The following is a 20,126-nucleotide window of genomic DNA, read 5'->3' as shown; positions in this document are numbered from 1 at the left end:
CCCCCCTCCTCCACCTAGGATGGGTCTAAACAACCTAGCTTCTATCAACTCTAATGGTTGAGTATGTGTTTTTGTGTTCTATTCATTTTGTTAGTCTTCTGGCATATTTTTCCCTTACGATTATGGTCGGTTAGCTTATGTCTTTTTTGAACTATTTATTTTGCACTGATGGCAATGGTCATCAAACTCAGTCAAAGTGAAACTGACATACCTTTTAACAATAACCTTGTAAATATTTCCTTCTACCACTAATAAAATGTTCCTACTGAAAAAAAAACATTTTACAAGTTTTTAATCGTGAATTTACCTAACTTCATTTGAAAAAACTAAAAAAAATACAAATAAAAGTTATATTTAAAAAATACTAAACAAATTAATGAATTGTATATAATATTTGTTATTTATTAATTTGAATTTGTATTTATAAATTTTTAAATAAAAAAAATTAAAAATATATATATTTTTTATATAAATATATATTAATTCAAGTATAAATTAATTATTAATTAATATTTATGAAATTTAATTCCATTTTTATTTAAAATAGTGAAATTTAATTGTGAAATATAAACCTTTTAAAAAACATTAGAATTTAATAGGTTTTCCATGATAATATTTTATAATGCAAACTTCATTGGAAAATAAAATAAAATAAATTATATTTTAAAAAAATTGCCAAATGAGTTAGAAGTTATATACTATTTATAGATTTATTAGTTCACACAAAGATCTTATGTGTTTTTTCCTAATTTAATATTATATATTTATTTATTATTATTATATGTATTTTTCCTAATTTAATATTATGTATTTATTTATTATCATTATTTTTAAAGGTTAAGATTTATTTATTTCTCTGAACTTCTAAGAATTGAAGTGCATTCTTATTTAAGAACCCTCACAAGTGTAATAAATTTTATAGCCGTAGTCTTTAACGCGACTTTTTGAAAGCTTTTCCGGCGATTTTTTCCGGTGAAAATCCGGCAGTAATTTATTGAAATCCAAGTTTGATAACTACTTTCTGCACAATGAAAGCATCCCAGGGGTTTTTCAGGGTGCTGAATCCGAATATGCAGTTAAAAAACTATTTTAACTGCAACAAATCATGATTTCATCTCAATTTCTTCCGCCGGATTCCGTCACCGGAATCTCAAAAAGTCGCATTATAGACAACTCCAATTTTATATCTTTAAATGAATATTGGAGGAAGGTAAGTTGAAGCCAGGTCAGGGAAGCCAAAACGAACAGACGGGAGACCTGATGCGGGACCGCCATTATTGAGTTAACCGCAAAAGAAAAAACGTGAAAACTGACAGACATTATTGAGTTTCTGTGCACTAAATGTAAAAACATTATGGACTTGGTAGAAAAGTGTCAGTGGTGTACTTGGCTTATAATAGTTGGTTGAGTTGAGTTTAAAGGTTTAATTTACAATTTAGTAGGTATGAAGTTATAAGTTTGTTTTGAATTTTTATTGGTTAAAATAAAAATAAAATAATTATATAAAATATTTAAATAATATCAAATTATCCGTAAGAACATCAGAAATTAGAAATTTATACAATAAAAAATATTGTTACCTTTCTGTTCAGGAAATTGGGAATGTATTCTACAATGTGTGAAACAGCTGTTAGCACTCAAGAGTCTCAGTCTCAACTGGGTTCATGAAAATCATTTTACTCTTTATTTATTTATGAGCTATATAATTTAATATAAACTATTAAAAGTAATTGTCCCAAAAGCCCCAAAGAGACCCAAATAAAATTGTTAACCACATATGCATATTATCCAACATTTTTAAATTTCAACATCTTAATATTATCCACTTTCAAAAAGTAATATAACCATTAATTAAAAAAACACTTAAAATGCTCCTACAGATACTTGAAAACTGCAATTTCAGCTCATTAATTTATTAGCTTTATAGTCAAATTATACCATTCAATATGAAAGTAGCAAAATCAATTGAGAATATAGGGTGTCTTCCTCAAATAAATAAAAAACTTAACTGGTTTACCCAATTGAATTAATGGAAAACTATAATAATGGATGAATAGAGAGATAATCTAACCCAATGAAATTGTTAGCTGTTTCATTTTAAAATATATTTTTAGTTATTTATTCATTAATTTTAGTTATAAATTGAATAATTTTATTTTATATAATTTCAAAAACCAAAAATTGCTAAATTTAATTAATTGTCAAATAATTATCTATAATAATGATAGAATCACTCTTAACTTGCTAATTTATTTAAAAATAATAATTAATTAATCTATATTCATTTTAATCTCACATTCATTAAGTTTATAAGAAATATATTTCAATTTCAAAATTGGGAATCTTCAAATTAGCTACTTGTAATAACAGATCAAAAAATTGAGCATTTGAAGTTTTAATCATTATTCTGAAGTTTGATGATTATTTCAAAATTCTATATTTAGAATTAAATAAATCCTAAGATTTAGAGATTTTTTATTACAAATTTTGTGTGCATGTAAAGTTTTAGTAAATGAATATTTTTTGTCATCATTAAGTTGAATGTAATTAAATTTATTAAGTTACTTGTATTTATTTAAATTTTATTATACAAACTTCCCATTTAAAAGAAAAGAAAAATAAACCAAAAAAATCTATTAAAATCTAGACAAAATTTACCAAAAAAATATATATTCAAAAGCATACAAAATATACAGTCAAAACAATATCCTTGCATCAAGGATCTTACGTGGATTGAGAGAACCTGGAGGTATTGCTAGCAAATGCAATTTTGCATTAACATAAAAGAGAGAAATACTGCGAAAAAGATGTTTGATAAAAAGGTTGATAATGTTACGCAATATTGAATCAATTAGAGGGGTAATTCTAAATTTTAGGCCATTCTCTACAAAATAATTGAATTCAAAATCAAATGATGTCCATCACATGCAATAAATCCATGTCATTTGATTATGATCTTTGGCTTATGTCAAACTTTGGTTAAGTCAACCTAACTGTGGTCATGGTTCCTTAAAATATGTTTGAGCACAATACGAGATCTTGGGACCTTATCATTTGCAATCATAGAGACAAATTACAATGCATTCAATCCATCTGCAATGTAGAAATATAATACATATAAAGAAAAGAGCACACAAAATGATCCCATGGTTTAGAGTGCTTTGCCTATAAAACTAAAGGAAGGCAAAACGGAAACAAGTTATATATACATATAAATTTTCATACAGTAAGTATTCATTAAAAAACAGTGAGAGTAGCTGAAAATTAGACGAAAGCCCTGTAGCATAAAAGCAACCATCACAATTTTAATAGAACAGTAACTGAATATTATTAATCAATTTAATTAAAATATGATATATAAAATACCACACTAGATGTTGTGTTACTATTCTAGTAAAAGTTTGGAAAATTTGTAAACAGTCCATAAAATTTATTTAATGATAGAATTATATGCTAAAATGTTTGTTATCATAACTATTTTAATATTAGGTATTCTTACTAGTAATTTTGACTATGTTGAATGACATATTTTATTATATTGGGAGATGGAAAAAAAATTACAATAGACAAGATAAATTTTTATAGCTTCATATTATGTTTAAATGTATTCTTTTAAGAATAAAAACTAATTATAAAATAGAAATTATAGCAACATATTTGTGTCTATTAGTATTATTTATTGTTTAATATTAATTTAAAGTTAAGTTGATTATGTTGTGCTCCCCATTAATGGTGGTGTTAATCCAACGCTCCCGTGTGTTTCGTGGCATGTGCTTAACACTAGCGATGTGTCTGTTTACTAACACCTGCGGGTTTTGGTGTAACGACAATCGTGACTCCAACAAGTGGTATCAAAGCCAAAGGTCTCAAGTTCGAAACACACCTAACTCGTGTTGAGGGGGAGATTGTTGCACTCTCCGTTAATGGCAGTGTTAATCCAACACTCCCATGTGTTTCGTGGCATGTGCTTAACACTAGCGATGTGTTTGTTTACTAACACCTGCGGGTTTTCGTGTAACACAATCGTGACTCCAACAGATCAAGGTTTACATAACAAGTAATATTATGCAAAAAGAAAATTCACATATAAAATATAATGAAATTAATAATAATCAATGGTTGATACTATTATTAACCTGAATTTTAGTTATATTTTGATATTATGACTACTAATCTAGATGTAATTCTAGCAGATGACACAATTTTAGAGTCCTGGATATATAAAACTATTAAATGACATAATATCAATTTTTTCATTGTTATAATTTACAACAATTTCAATTATTGTTAAAGTAACTTATATTTTTATGTTGAGATTTAATGAAATGTATCCTAATAACCTATCATCTTCATGGTAGAAGCATATATTTATCCCATTAAAGGCATGGCATCAATGTTTTATGTGTAAGAAGATGTTAAACAACATGGAAGGCAACGGTTTTCCTAAAATTGTTTGTAACTCTAACCAAAATCACCATAAACTCAAGTAGATATTGCATAAGGATGAGCAACCTTGGCTAGACCATTGGGAGATAAAGCAAGAGATAATTTTGCAGAATAAAGATATTATTACATCAAAAATTAATTATTATCAAATAGTGGAGTGATAAAGAGTTAGAAGGTAAAACGAAACTAAGATATTATGTTAAGTAGGTGATCAACTCAAATATCAAAAACTAGAAGTATATAGACTTTGTTTTGAGTAGTGTAAAGAAAGTAAACATTTTTAAAATAAGAACAAACTCTCATGATCTCTATAGCAAATATGGGTGTAACCGATACAATTCCAAAAACACCATGGGAGAAAAGTGTATGTCACATTTGTAACACTAAGAGCGTTAAATATGAAAAGCACTAAGTTCTCTTAGATTTTCCAGATCATACCCAAATTGGATCTAAATTTCAAAATGTTTGTGACGCTACCAACCTTCTTGACCTTTTAACTAAAGAAAAATATATTGATCTTGAAATGCTTTTCTTAATGCTTTTCACCCGTAGAAATAAAATTCTAAATAATTATGAGTAATCACTATATGCCCTAGAGGTCCAAGAGACCATATACACTCTTGGTGGATGTTAATCATCGTCATCATCATCACCATCACCATCACCATCACCATCATATACTATTAAAGGAAATTTACACTACTTTATAGTTGACAACATAAAAGTAAATTATGAATTGGATAACTTATTTTTATTATTTTTATTTTTGTGTTAAAAGCTAAGTTGATTGAAGTTTACTTCATTAATAATAGTTTAATGTGCAAGAAATATCTTACTTATAAAATTTTAATTACAATGACATTAATAATGTCCAATATTTATAATTAACTATTTTAACAATCAAAATAAATTATGAATAACAATAACAATATGGTAGTATAAATTGTTTTTTTAAAATACAAATGGAAGGAGGGTAAATTGATTAAACTAGTTGTTGCAAGTGTTTAATATTTAATCTTGAACTATTTAAATATATTATATTAAAGAGGACATATAATTGATATTATTTTAAAACTTAGATTGCCTACATTATCTCTATTATAATTAATATTTATATTGTATTAAAACCAAGTTCATTGAATAATAAATCACATAAGAAATTTCTTACCTATAAAGCTATTTAAGGACATATAAATATTGTGTTTGTTATTATTGTTAACTATTTTAATGTTGACATTAAGTAACTAATTTGTCTACCTTTAGTATAAAATATCATACTATTACAATGTTGGCACACCTTCAAAGTCTAGAAGAGAAAATATTTTGTAAGTCTACTTGTGTCATTTGATGATAAAAATTATTTTGTTATGAATTAGAACATAATAGAGTCGTACTATAATATTTATATCAAATATAACAAGAAATATTAAGGAAATCTCACTTCAAACTTTATTTTAATTGTTTAGCATTTATTCATTAAGTGTTTAAATGGTTTATATTAAAATTAATTACTCCAGTATTGTTTTAATATAACTGTAGGAATTTACTGCTCACAAACAGATCACAGATCAATACACCAGTATTTTTGATGTGGTTAAAACCCTCAAAGAGGGAAACAGTCCACGGCCTGAGCCAACGCGTCAATTCAGGCAATTTATTAATAAAAGAATGAAAATTGACATAAGCTTCTCTCATGAACAATTATCCTACAAATGACCCTCCATGCTCTTTAAATAGAGATCATGGACCAATCGGGTGTTAAGCCATGGATCAAGTGTTGGTAATACCGAGGAGAGAATGAACCATTGGATCACTACATATCGTGACCATCAGATTGTAAGTTACAAAAGTACATAGTAAAGAAACACACTTTACTTAACTCTACACTAGACCAAGTTATACTTAACTATTTCCTATGTGTCGGAATATCCTAACATCCCCCCTTAAGAACTTGGCATAGGATTGAAGGATGTACAAATGTGACACAATAGGAGAAGGAAGGAGGCATTAGATCCTATCCACCCTTAGTGACAACTTCCTGAACTCCAACCATAAATCAAAGTTTAGTAAACTTCGCCTCTGTGAGAGCCTCTGTAAAGATGTCTGCTACTTGATCATCTGTTGAACAATATTGCACTTCAAGAACATGGTCGTGAATGAGCTTTCTGATGAATTGCATGTGCAGTTCAATGTGTTTGCTGTGTTGATGTTGTACTAGATCTTTGCATAGTTGAAAGACACTTTGATTATCACACCAAAGTGTAGTGGGATGTTGCTACTAAAATCCAAACTCTAGCGGGATTTGACGAAGCCACGGGGCTTCCTTACTAGCTTCTATGGCACCACAATACTCTGCTTCTGCTGAAGAAAGAGAAATGGCACTTTGTTTCTTGCAAGCCCATGTAATAGGTCCTCAACCAAGAGTGAACACATAACCTGCAGTAGACTTCTGATCATCAAGGTCACCAGCCCAATCAAAATCAGTGAAACCAACCAATAGAGGAGATGCTTCTGCACTGTAATGAATCCCAAACTGAATTGTACCTCGAACATAACGAAGTATTCTTTTAGCTTATTTCCAATGACTTTCATGTGGGTTTTGCGTAAACCAAGCAATAAGGCCAACATCAAAGGAAATGTCAGGACGAGTATGGGTGAGATACAAAAGTTTTCCTACAAGTTGATGGTATAAGGTAGCATCAACTTCAGGGGAAGTACAAGTGACTGAATGTTTGGCTCCAAACTGAAAGGGGGAAGGGGTTGGCTTACAGTCTTCCATGTTAAAATGATGTAGAATATCACAGGCATACTTGGACTGGGAAAGGGAAATACCTTCCTTGGATTACAAGACTTCAAGACCAAGAAAATAATGCACGTGTCCTAAGTCTGTCATTTCAAACTTCTTTTTAAGACTGGACTTCACATGGTTTATAAGGTTGGGATCACTGCCAGTAAGGATAATATCATCAACATAAAGAACAAGAATGATAAGGGACTTTCCCACTTTCTTGGTGTAGACAGTATTGTCAAAATGACACCTAGAAAAGCCAGTTTCTAAAAGAAAGCTATCCATTTTGGCATACCAAGCCCGAGGAGCTTGCTTGAAACCATAAAGTGATTTCTTACGCCAACATACAAGGCTGGAGTTTGTTTGTATAAATCCAATAGGTTGTTCCATATAGATTTCTTCATGCAAGTCCCCATGCAAGAAGGCAGATTTAACATCCATCTGATGGACTTCCCATTTGAAAGAGGCAGCAAGGGAAAGGACAAGACAGATAGAGTTCATTTTGGCAATAGGGGAGAAGGTTTCAGTATAGTCAATGCCTTCAACTTGTGAAAAACCCTTAGCAACAAGACGAGCTTTATGTTTATCAACTTTTCCATTTGGTCCATACTTGGTTCTGTAAACCCATTTGCATTTAACAAGTTTTCGTCCCTTTGGTAGAGGAACAAGATCCCATGTATCATTTTCCAATAATGAACAATATTCTTCATGCATAGATGCATCCCAATCAGGATGGCCTGAAGCTTTTGCAAAGGTGTTAGGATCATAATTCCCTGAAGCTTGAGCCAGTAAAGAAGAGGCTCTATCAAACTGAGAACGTGTATGTCGTTGATCTGTAGGATCACCAAAAAGAGCGCATGCTGCATCCCGAGTAGCACGGACCCATTTTGGAAGCTAAGGAGCTGAAGGAGGATCCTGAGAAGGTGGGGGAGGATTGTCATCCTTGCTTTCATCATCTAAAGAAGAAATATTTTCAAAAGTAGAAGAGATAGAGAGAGGTGGCACAACCGCCGAACTAGGCTCATAGGCCGATATATTTTCAGCAAACTTTACATCTCTTCTAATGATAACATTTTTGGACTTAAGTGGAATAAGTTTATATCCTTTGACATCTTCAAAATATCCAACAAAAATACATTTTTCACTCTTAGGTTCTAAAGCTTTATGTTTGTCATCTGGAATATGGGCCCATGCTTCACTTCCAAACACATGAAAGTGACTTACATCTGGTTTAATTGAGCTCCATGATTCTTCTGGAGTGGTATTCTTTAAAACCTTAGTAGGACTACGATTTATTATGTAATTTGCACAGTTAATTGCTTAATTATAATCAACATGGTTTTCTTAATTATAATATTTATTATTGATTAATTTAAATTAATTTATAATTTTTTATATAAATGTATATATTAATTCTATCTATAAATTATAAATTAGAGATTTAATTTTTATGAAGTTTTAATTTAGTTTTTATTAAAAAAAAAAGGTGAAAGTCAATTGTAAAAGAAAAAAAAAATCAAAAATAAAAAATCATTAAACATAATTGAATTTAATATAATTTTAATAATAACATTTTACAATTAAATACCTTCATGGGATTGTAATTGAAGATAGTGGAGGTTGAGTCCATGTGCATGACATATAAGAGGTATGTGTCCATAAGCATGACATACAAGAGGTATGTGTGGCAGGGTACACCACAGTCGGTCCATGTGAACCGAGCTAGCCTGCTCGTGTGCACTTAAACGGAGGTCCACGAGAAATCAGTAGTCTACGGAATTAAATGAGAATTGTTATGATACATTGGCAATGAGAATTCAGAGTGCGAGACTCAGAGCGTGGCATGATGATACATTTTGGAGGGGGGATAAGGCAACTTGTTGCTCCTTAAATGATGTTGAAGGTGGTTTCTAGCTGCAGGAGGGAGTCGTTAGTCCTATGTTCCTGTATATGTTCCGGCTTTCCTGTGGCACCTTCTTAATTAGGCGAGTTTCTGTAACCCAATTCACTAGCGACCCTCCTTTGGTATCTTGATTGATTTGTGGTCTATTGTTGGGTACATTCAAAGGGGATTTGGGTAAATTCTTACCCCCATTGCCTCTCGTTGTTCTGGGCCTATGGTGTTGAGTGGCTCGTCAGTTCAAGGGTGTAGCAGTGCGTTGTCTTTGGTGGGATAGCACACTCGGGCACTTCAACTCAATAAGGTGTTCCTTACTAAGGTCGAACTGGGGCAGGGAAACCAGTACAAAGCAAGAAGAGGGTTTGGAGACGAAGGTCATCGGGCTTGGGGGGGCAGCTTTTATTTCTGACATGGACGTGTTGCGGTGTTGTTGGTGTTGTAGTGGTATTGGTGTTGCAGTGTTGGTGGTGTGGTGGTGGTGTTGGTGTTGTGGTGATGTTGCAGTGGTGTTGCGGTGTTGCTATTGTTGGACGTGTTTTGGTGCGGTGGTGTTCTGGTGTTGTTGGTGTTGCAGTGGTGAAAGCGACCAAGGAGCTCGAGAGGTTTTGTGTTTCAGCGTGCGCATGGCACCACGATGTAGCTCACTCTTATGTGGAGGTGGAAGGGGGTCGGTCGTAGAGCCCAAACCTCAATGTTGATACCAAAAGTGGGAAGAGATGGGGCAGAGCTTAAAGGAAACTAGGAGCTTGCAGGGACCCTGTCGTGAATGCTAGGCACTGCCGAGGAAGAGGAACAATCCCTCTTGCGCCACCAAAGGTCAATCACACCAATCTATGAAAATGAAGTTTGAAGCATGTGAGAAAATTCATCGGGAGGAGCATGAGGCAATCATGGCAGCTTTGGCTTAAATCCAATATTTCCAGTGTCAACTTCAAGAGCGAGTGGTGGTGGTATGACGAAGACATATGCACATTCTTGACAAGCTAGAGTAGTTGGAGGCTTGGCTGGCTCATCTAGAGCAACACAACAGCTGCTCGTTTCGCCCCCCTCCTCCACCTAGGATGGGTCTAGACAACCCAGCTTCTATCAACTCTGATGGTTGAGTATGTGTTTTTGTGTTCTATTCGTTTTGTCAATCTTCTGACATATTTTTCCCTTACGATTATGGTCGGTTAACTTATGTCTTTTTTGAACTATTTATTTTGCACTAATGGCAATGGTCATGAAACTAAGTCAAAGTGAAACTAACAAACCTTTTAACAATAACCTTGTAAATATTTCCTTCTACCACTAATAAAATGTTCCTACTTAAAAAAACATTTTACAATTAAATAATTGTTTTTAATCCTGAATTTACCTAACTTCATTTGAAAAAACTAAAAAAAATACAAATAAAAGTTATATTTAAAAAAATACCAAACAAATCAATGAATGAATTGTATATAATATTTGTTATTTATTAATTTGAATTTGTATTTATAAATTTTTAAATAAAATAAATAATTTTTTATATAAATATATATTAATTCTAAGTATAAATTAATTATTATTAATGAAATTTAATTGCATTTTTATTTAAAATAGTGAAATTTAATTGTGAAATATAAAGACTTTTTAAAAAACATTCGAATTTAATATGTTCTACATAATTCCATTTTATAATGCAAACTTCACTTAAAAATACAATAAAATAAATCATATTTTAAAAAAATTGCCAAATGAGTTAGAAGTTATATACCTTTACTGCTTATGGAATTCATATACTGTTTATAGATTTATTAGGTCATTTATTAGTTCACACAAAGATCTTATGTGTTTTTTCCTAATTTAATATTATGTATTTATTTATTATTATTATATGTATTTTTCTTAATTCAATATTATGTATTTATTTATTATTATTATTTTTAAAGGTTAAGATTTATTTATTCTCTGAACTTCTAAGAATTGAAGTGCATTATTATTTAAGAACCCTCACAAGTGTAATAAATTTTATATCTTTAAATGAATATTGGAGGAAGGTAAGTTGAAGCCAGGTCAGGGAAGCCAAAACGAACAGACGGGAGACCTGATGCGGGACCGCCATTATTGAGTTAACCGCAAAAGAAAAAACGTGAAAACTGACAGACATTATTGAGTTTCTGTGCACTAAATGTAAAAACATTATGGACTTGGTAGAAAAGGGTCGGTGGTGTACTTGGCGTATAAATGTAAAAACATTATGGACTTGGTAGAAATGTGTCAGTGGTGTACTTGGCGTATAATAGTTGGTTGAGTTGAGTTTAAAGGTTTATTTTACAATTTAAGTTATAAGTTTGTTTTGAATTTTTATTTTAAATAATATCAAATTACCCGTAAGAACATCAGAAATTAGAAATTTATAACAATAAAAAAATATTGTTACTTTTATTCTACAATGTGTGAAACAGTTGTTAGCACTCAACAGTCCCAGCGTCAACTGGGTTCATGAAAATCATTTTACTCTTTATTTATTTATGAAATATATAATTTAATATAAAATATTAAAAGTAATTGTCCCAAAAGCTCCAAAGAGACTCAAATAAAATTGTTAACCACATATACATATTATCCAACATTTTTAAATTTCAACATCTTAATATTATCCACTTTCAAAAAGTAATATAACCATTAATTAAAAAAACAATTAAAATGCTCCTACAAGTACTTGAAAACTGCAATTTCAGCTAATTAATTGATTAGCTTTATAGTCAAATTATACTATTCAATATGAAAGTAGCAAAATCAATTGAGAATATAGGGTGTCTTCCTCAAATAAATAAAAAACTTAACTGGTTTACCCAATTGAATTAATGGAAAACTATAATAATGGATGAATAGAGAGATAATCTAACCCAATGAAATTGTTAGCTGTTTCATTTTAAAATATATTTTTAGTTATTTATTCATTAATTTTAGTTATAAATTGAATAATTTTATTTTATATAATTTCAAAAACCAAAAATTGCTAAATTTAATTAATTGTCAAATAATTATCTATAATAATGATAGAATCACTCTTAACTTGCTAATTTATTTAAAAAATAATAATTAATTAATCTATATTATTTTAATCTCACATTCATTAAGTTTATAAGAAATATATTTCAATTTCAAAATTGTGAATCTTCAAATTGGCTACTTGTAATAACAGATGAAAAATTGAGCATTTCAAGTTTTAATCATTATTCTGAAGTTTGATTATTATTTCAAAATTCTATATTTAGAATTAAATAAATCCTAAGATTTAGAAATTTTTAATTACAAATTTTGTATGCATGTAAATTTTTAGTAAATGAATATTTTTTAACATCATTAAGTTTAATTAAATTTATTGAATTACTTGTATTTATTTGAATTTTATTATACAAATTTCCTATTTAAAAAAAAAATAAAAATAAAAATCTATTAAAATTTCGACAAAATTTACCAAAAATATATATTCAAAAACATACAAAATATACACTCAAAACAATATCGTTGCATCAACGATCTTACGTGGAGTGAGTGAACCAGGAGGTATTGCTAGCAAATGCAATTTTGCATTAACATAAAAGAGAGAAATACTGGAAAAACGATGTTTGATAAAAGAAAGTTGATAGTGTTACCCAATATTGAATCAACTAGAAGGGTAATTCTAATTTTTAGGCCTTTCTCTACAAAATAATTGGATTCAAAACCAAATGATGTCCATCACATACAATAAATCCATGTCATTTGATTATGATTCAAAATCTTTGGCTTATGTCAAACTTTGGTTAAGTCAACCTAACTGTGGTCATGGTTCCTTAAAATATGTTTGAGCATAATACGAGATCTTAGGACCTTATCATTTGCAATCATAGAGACAAATTACAATGCATTCAATCCATCTGCAATGTAGAAATATAATACATATAAAGAAAAGAACATACAAAATGATCCCATGGTTCAGAGTGCTTTGTCTATAAAACTAAAGGAAGGCAAAACGGAAATAAGTTATATATACATATTAATTTTCATACAATAAGTATTCATTAAAAAACAGTGAGACTAGCTGAAAATTAGACAAAAGCCCTGTGGCATAAAAGCAACAATCACAATTTTAATAGAACAGTAACTGAATATTGCCTACTCACGTAAATATAGTCAGCAATGAGAATGCATAAACCCTTTCCCAAGTTTAAACTTATTTAGAAATAAGAATATTAGCAAAAGAAAGCTACGAGTATGTATGTACTTCAGAGCTCGTAGAAGTTGGTACAAGGAAAATTTATAATGTTCCGGCATCGAGTCATCATTTGCCTTAAAAACCCGGTGTAGATCTAATTCCATATGTTCAAATACCACGTAAATGTCTTTGGATTCCCACCTTAACATAATGTGTTTGATTTCAACAATATCATAATGTCGCAACAGCCTCAAAAGCTTAATGTCAAGTAAAATCCGGGTTGCATCAGAAATATGTTCAAAGATGTCATTTATTTTCTTGATTGCAACTTTCTCCCCAATGTGAGTATCAATTACAGAGCATACAACACCATAGCTTCCTTTTCCTATAACCTCCTGAATCTTGTAGTGATTTTCTTCACCATATTCAGTGAAAAACTCAACCTCTATAGGGGTCTACATCAGGTGAATTGCATAACAATCGGATTTTAAACCTTACATCGTCTTCACAAAATGTGATATGTGATATAAACTGAATATTTAAGAAAGAAACAACTAATAAGATCTAACAAGAAGAAAAATATTAAGCAGAGCAAAATGACATGTTCTAGGCCTGAAATTTCCATGACCTCTCTGAGATGAAAGCAAGCTAACAACATTCCCTCAAAGCATGAAAAGATTATCGAAATTAAACTACTGTGAGTAGTAGCACTGCAAAAACATATACAAAAGTAGGAACAAGCCTATGTAATTTCACAGTTATGAGCTATTTCATTATTGGGACACTCGAAAATAAATTATTGGGACAAGGGAACTCCTGACCATTATTCTGCACACAATTTGCATTTGTTAATCCCTTGGTATCCGGAATGATAAGCTTTTACAATAACCCAGATCCATGCCAGAATGTTTGGCCTTGCTGAAATTCAAAGGCAAATCAAGACTCTTGTGCAACTATACAGTGAGTGACAATAGTTGCGGAATATTGTTAAATTTCTTATAGCTGCATTTAAAACTGTGAGTGACAATAGTTGCGGAATATTGTTAAATTTCTTATAGCTGCATTTAAAACCGATAGGAACATATCTTCTTGCTCCATTCGCTCAACACTACCCAGTCCTTTAAAGTTCAGCACGACATAGATGCGTTTCTTTGTTGCTCTCGTAGTCGTCCACACTCCATTAGTATATCTTCCACCTGCCACATCCAAAAGAGACACCAGAAGTGATTTAACAAATAAGATTTTCCACTGCTTAGTTTTCCCATGGATGATCACCATAATTTTACCTTCCGAGTTTCTAAGAACTGTATCATAAATTCCAAAAGTAATCAAATTCACCAGAGATAAGTTGTCTTTATAACTCAGTTCCATTGGTATCTGAAGCCCATCCTTGAGAGCAAGCATTTCGTTCTTTTCTGCTCGGGTTATTTGGATAGGAACAAGGCAAGCAAGGGTGTGAATCCATGTTCCCATAGCCTTAATTGTCAAGCCCATAAGATCAACCGAGCCCCAGATATCCATGGTTTAAATATTTTGCCATCCATTTGAATAGATATCCATGGTTTAAATATTTTGCCATCCATTTGAATCTCTATGTTTAAGAAATCTTTAGCTTTTTCCTTCTCCAATTGTTGACGAAGGGATATCAACACATTCTAAAATGCAAGTTCATTACAGTTTGATAATGCAAGTTCATTACAGTTTGATAGTTAAATACATATTTTATTGAAAATTAAAATTGGAATTATATAATGGATCTAGAACTTTTTTTACTTTAATTAAATTGAGTTTTTCCAAAATAAAGAATTGGAAAATGATTTAATTCACTATTTTAAATGGATATATGCACTATTTTTATGATAACATTATCGTAACTAACTATATAACAAAACAATTATGATGATGATGATGATGATGGTTAACGTCACATTGGTCTATCGGACCTAAAAACAAATTATTTAATTTGATTTAAGATTTTATTCCTATGCTCAAAAAGCTTGGAGAGAAGCATTCCGAGCTCACTATAATTTTGACATTGTAAAAGGCTAGGAAGGTGAGTGTTGTAACAAAGATTGTGAAACTGAGATCTAATGTGGTTGTACGTGGGCACTCTAAGAGGAAGTGGTTTTCATCCTCGATGTTCCTATTCTCACATATATGGCAGATCCTTTCCATCCATGGCGTTTTAGGAACTACCCAACAACCTGTTTCACTATGGAGGTCATGAGAATTCGTTCTAATCTTTGCTATATTAATTTTCTTCTTTGAGCTAGTTAAAATAGAGAGATACTTTTGATCTTCTAGGGTGGGGTTGATGACCTTCTTATAATAACTTAATTTTCTTTTAGCCGCTAAATCTTTCTCACACCACATTTTTTCTTTGAACTTAGAAATAACAATATCTTTAATGTTATTTATGTCTTGCAATGCATCATTCTTGTTGATCTCCCAATAGTTTAACCAGGCCCTTGTGTCTTTATGCCACCCCCGATTGAGCCTTAGGTGGTTTTGGCTGGAATTTAAAGCTAGCTTAGGAAGTCTATGATCGTCTATGTTATTGATTTTGTGCTTGTACAGCAGAAACCTAATCATAGCTAGGCTCTCAATAGGGGAAAGACCTGCTTCGATAAGGAGAATAGGATAGGGTGTATTACTTTTAATTTTCAGGTTATAAGTTATAAAACGCTTCTGAATTTGCTCAATCTTTCTCCATGATTCTCTGGAGATGCTGCAACCCCAAACCTCACAGCCATATAAGATAACAAAAGTGACTAAAGTTTCAAAGAGGAACTTCTTTTTATCCCACATTACGAGGTTTGCTATTTTACAATTATTTTCAAGACCAAAATAAGCTTTCCACCCCCCATTAATCCTTTTCTCAATGCTATGGTTCCAGTTGAGCTTGTGATGAATATCAATTCCTAGGTACTTGTAAGAATACACTTCCTCCAAGTTATTATTGTCATACATAAAATTAGCGTAAGTGTCATTCTTGGATTTGATAATCATAACTTTTGTTTTGTCAGTGTTAACAGTCATACCCATGGTAGAGCAGAAATCCTTAAGAAGCTTGAGTTGCTTATCAAGATCAGGTGGGCACCTTGCCAAAAGAACAATATCGTCACCATAGAGAAGAAGGATGACGACTATCCCAGCTAAGATCGTGTCATCACATCCTACTTCCTCTAAGTAGCCTTCAAGCTTATTGATGTAAATGCCAAATAGGGTAGGGGAGAGGGGGCAACCTTGTTTAACTCCGATGTTACACTTAATATCTTTTGACCACCCCTCATTGCTCTTTAGCTTGGCAATTACATTCTCGTATAACCTTATAGCGGCAGCTCTTAACTCGAGAGGAACCTTTAGCTCTTCTAATCTATTCCAAAGGTTGTATCTAGGAACCGTATCGAAAGCCTTTCTAAAGTCCACAAAGCAACAAAATAAATTGGATTTATCATTACGACATTCCTCCGCAATGATCCTAAGAGTAACGAGGTGGTTTGTTGTTGAGTGATGCCTTCTGAAACCTGCTTGGCCTTTAGCCCGCTTATCTTCACTTTCAAGCCATATGCTTAACTTCTTTTCCAAAATACTACCATATAACTTGGCTAAGAGAGGGCTGATCATAATTGTCCGATAATTAGAGGGGTTATTTGTATCCCCACTTTTAAAAATAGGGATAATGAGGCTCTCAGTCCAAGGTTTAGGGAACCCTTGCTTGACTGCTTGATTGAAAAGCTTGTGAATGTGGGGGATGAGGACAGGACCTCCAATTTTTAAGATTTCCGCCTGGTAACCTTCAATGTCCTTAGCTTTCCCATTAGCGAGGCGATTAACCCCAAACTTAATGTCTTCTAAAGAGAAAACTTCTTTCGTTGTAAGCAGGGTTTCCAAATTATCCGTGACATTTGGAGATTCATAAAGCTTTTTAAGATAGGAATTCCAATCGTGAAGAGCAATTTTATTATTATCTTTTGTCTTCCTAGTCAGAATCTGCCTCCAAAATTTCTTAGGAGCTACCTTAGAGAGGTGTAAGAGATTCTCCTGTCTTTGACGAATGTACTGCCTCTTTTTCCTTTTAGTTAGGACTTTGTATATTTTTATCTTGTCCATTTTAAGAGATTCATCAACAGCTTCCTTAATTTCTCCCCTCGCACTTTTACAATCTTTGTCATACCATGGATTGGTTTTGCTATTTCTTTTATTATTTGAAACTTCAATTGAGAACTTGTTAATAGAATATGAGAGGGTTGTAGTAAAATTATGGTAGAGGTCTTCTATGTTGTCTATATTAGATAAAGGAAGCAAATTAGTTTTTAATTCATTTAGAAAGAGATCATTTTTATTTCTATCAAATATTAAGTTCTTTTGGCTGTAAGTATTATTTTGTGTGGGAACTCTATCCATGACAAAATTGAGAGTTATAAGTAAAGGCCTATGATCAGATTCAGGTTCGTGGTCGTTTAAGATATCAAAATTTATTATTTCGTTGTATAATGGGAGATCAGAAATAACGTAGTCTACCACGCTGCTACCAAGTCCATGGATGCAGGTCACCTTGCTGGAATTAGGCCACTTCTTTAGACCATTGCAAATTATGAGATCCTGAGCACTACAGAGCTTGACTAGCTCCGACCCAAACAAATTTTCCCCGAGGTCTTCAGAGCTCCTTTTGTACCTACTAGCCAAAGTAGGGTCTTCGTCTAACCAAAGAGGATTAGGGTTGGAATGATTGCTTAGAATAATAGCTTGGTTGTTTGAAGTTCGAGCATTAAAGTCACCTATTAAAAGGATATTACCATCATTCCTTAAGCTAGAAATATCATTCTCTAAACCATTGTAAGGGTTAGTTTTATCTAGATTCTTCTTCTTATAGAAGTTAGAATTGATGGGGGGAAAATAACATATTGCTATGTAGGACTTTTTATTATTAATGTCTCTAATCTCTATCCAACTATATTGGTTGTGAGGGTCGTTTTTATAAATTTTAGCATGGGGGGAGATGTTCTTCTTAATGTAACAAGCTATTCCCCCAATGCCTCTATGGGAGGATCGCTTGTTCCATGTAGACCATAGCGTAAAGCCATCTATGTTAGGGACCTTAGATTCTTCATGCTCTCAAGTTTCAACAAGCAAAATAATATCAATATCATTTGAAATCCAACTTATCTTGGGGCCTTTATTCCACGGGAAGCCCCGACAGTTCCAACAAAGGATCCGAAGCATGTTTAATTGCTATTGGTTACTATATTTTTGGTTTCTATCTCAAATAAAGGCTTTTCTATTTCTGATTATTGCCCATTTTCCTTCTTTTCTAGCTTCTTTTACCTTTTGAAACTCCTTTCTTAATTCTGCTTGATCTTCTGGAATGAGATCTTCATTTATGAATATTCCTGTTCCTTTTAGACTTGAGGTTTTTCTAAGTATGTCATACTTATGATTAGTAGAGCTCACCTTTATTCGGATTATTCTTCCTTTATTTTCAGTGAATTTCCCCAACCTTGTTGCTTCCGTGAGACACGTTGTTTCAATTTGTAATTTATTATGTAGTTTTGTCTTGGCTATGGTTAAAGTATCCTCATCTACTTCCTCTTTTAAACCGAAGATTATAAGGTTCAAGGTCCTTTTGTTACGTTTGTGGTCTAATTCTATTAATTTGTTCATTTCATCTTTAATTGGTTTGATATCTAATTTGTCTACTACATTATTTAGGGTGAGGCTGTTATTGACTTTTTCTTCTAGATCTTTAATCATGTCCTTCATTTTAAAGCTCTCTAAAGCATCTCCTTGCTGGGATGTTTGGTTAGTATCTTGGTTTTGTTTTTCTATAACCTGCAACCTAGTCTCTATTTCCACCATTTTATTCTCCAATAGTTCTATTTTATTTTCTATTTGTTTTTGGATTGTGTCTTCAAGAGATGCAAATTTATTTGCCAACATGGCTTCTAACTCTATTTGTAGCTTGACTTCTCTTTCTTCTCTACGTTTCTCTACAGATTCTATATACTCATAGAGGCCTTGTAGAGTAACTGTGCTAGGTCTGCCTTTGGTAATCTTTGGTAGCTGTGGTGAAATATTCATACTTGAAAATATATGACCAAGTATGTATTAGAAAAAGATAAGGAAAGGAAAGTGTGCACCTGATATCAACCCTATTTGTAGATCGCATGTGCCCACCATAGCCCGCAGACCTGATTGGATTGAAAGATGTTGTCGACGGAACCACGATCACCAAAGAGACCCTTACTATTTGAATGTAAGCCTCAGAACCAAAATCACCGAAGGGCGAGCGAGCCTCAGAACCAAGATCACCGAATGTGTTTATATATGCGAGCCTCACAACCAAGATCGAATGCGAGGATTTATATATACATTTTACGCGATCCCGGAGCCTTAGAACCGAAGCGAGGATTATGCGAGCCTCGAGATAGCCGAATGCGTTTAAATATGCGAGACCGAAGCCTCAGAACCGGAGCGAGGAAGATCACCGATCTTTGGATTTATGCGAGCCTATAGATCGCCCGAATGTGTTTAAATATGCGAGACCGAAGCCTTCGAGCCGGAGGAGGAATCACCGAGGATATTGATCACTGAATGCGTTTAAATGTGCGAGACCGAATGAGTTTAAGTATGCGAGACCTTTTAAATATGCGAGCCTCACAACCAAGATCGAATGTGATGATTTATATATACAGTTTACGTGATACCGAATGAGTTTAAGTATGCGAGACCGGAGCGTTTATATATGCCAGACCAGATGAGATCGATACGCGATACCGGAGCCTTTTAAATATGCGAGCCTCAAGATCGCCCGACTGCATTTA

General features: G+C 32.3%; 1 pseudogene; it reads right to left on the bottom strand.

Annotated features, from left to right (window-relative positions):
* Nucleotides 1–14,823, bottom strand: part of LOC149198322 (disease resistance-like protein CSA1) — a 72,436-nt pseudogene extending 57,613 nt beyond the window's left edge.
* Between the last annotated feature and the right edge of the window lie 5,303 nt (nucleotides 14,824–20,126).

The sequence above is a fragment of the Pinus tabuliformis genome, chromosome 2_2 (assembly GCF_031772625.1).
Source record: "Pinus tabuliformis cultivar Carrire ecotype Pingquan chromosome 2_2, CPIR1, whole genome shotgun sequence".
Lineage (NCBI taxonomy): Eukaryota > Viridiplantae > Streptophyta > Pinopsida > Pinales > Pinaceae > Pinus > Pinus tabuliformis.
This window is presented reverse-complemented; position numbering and strand designations above follow the sequence as displayed.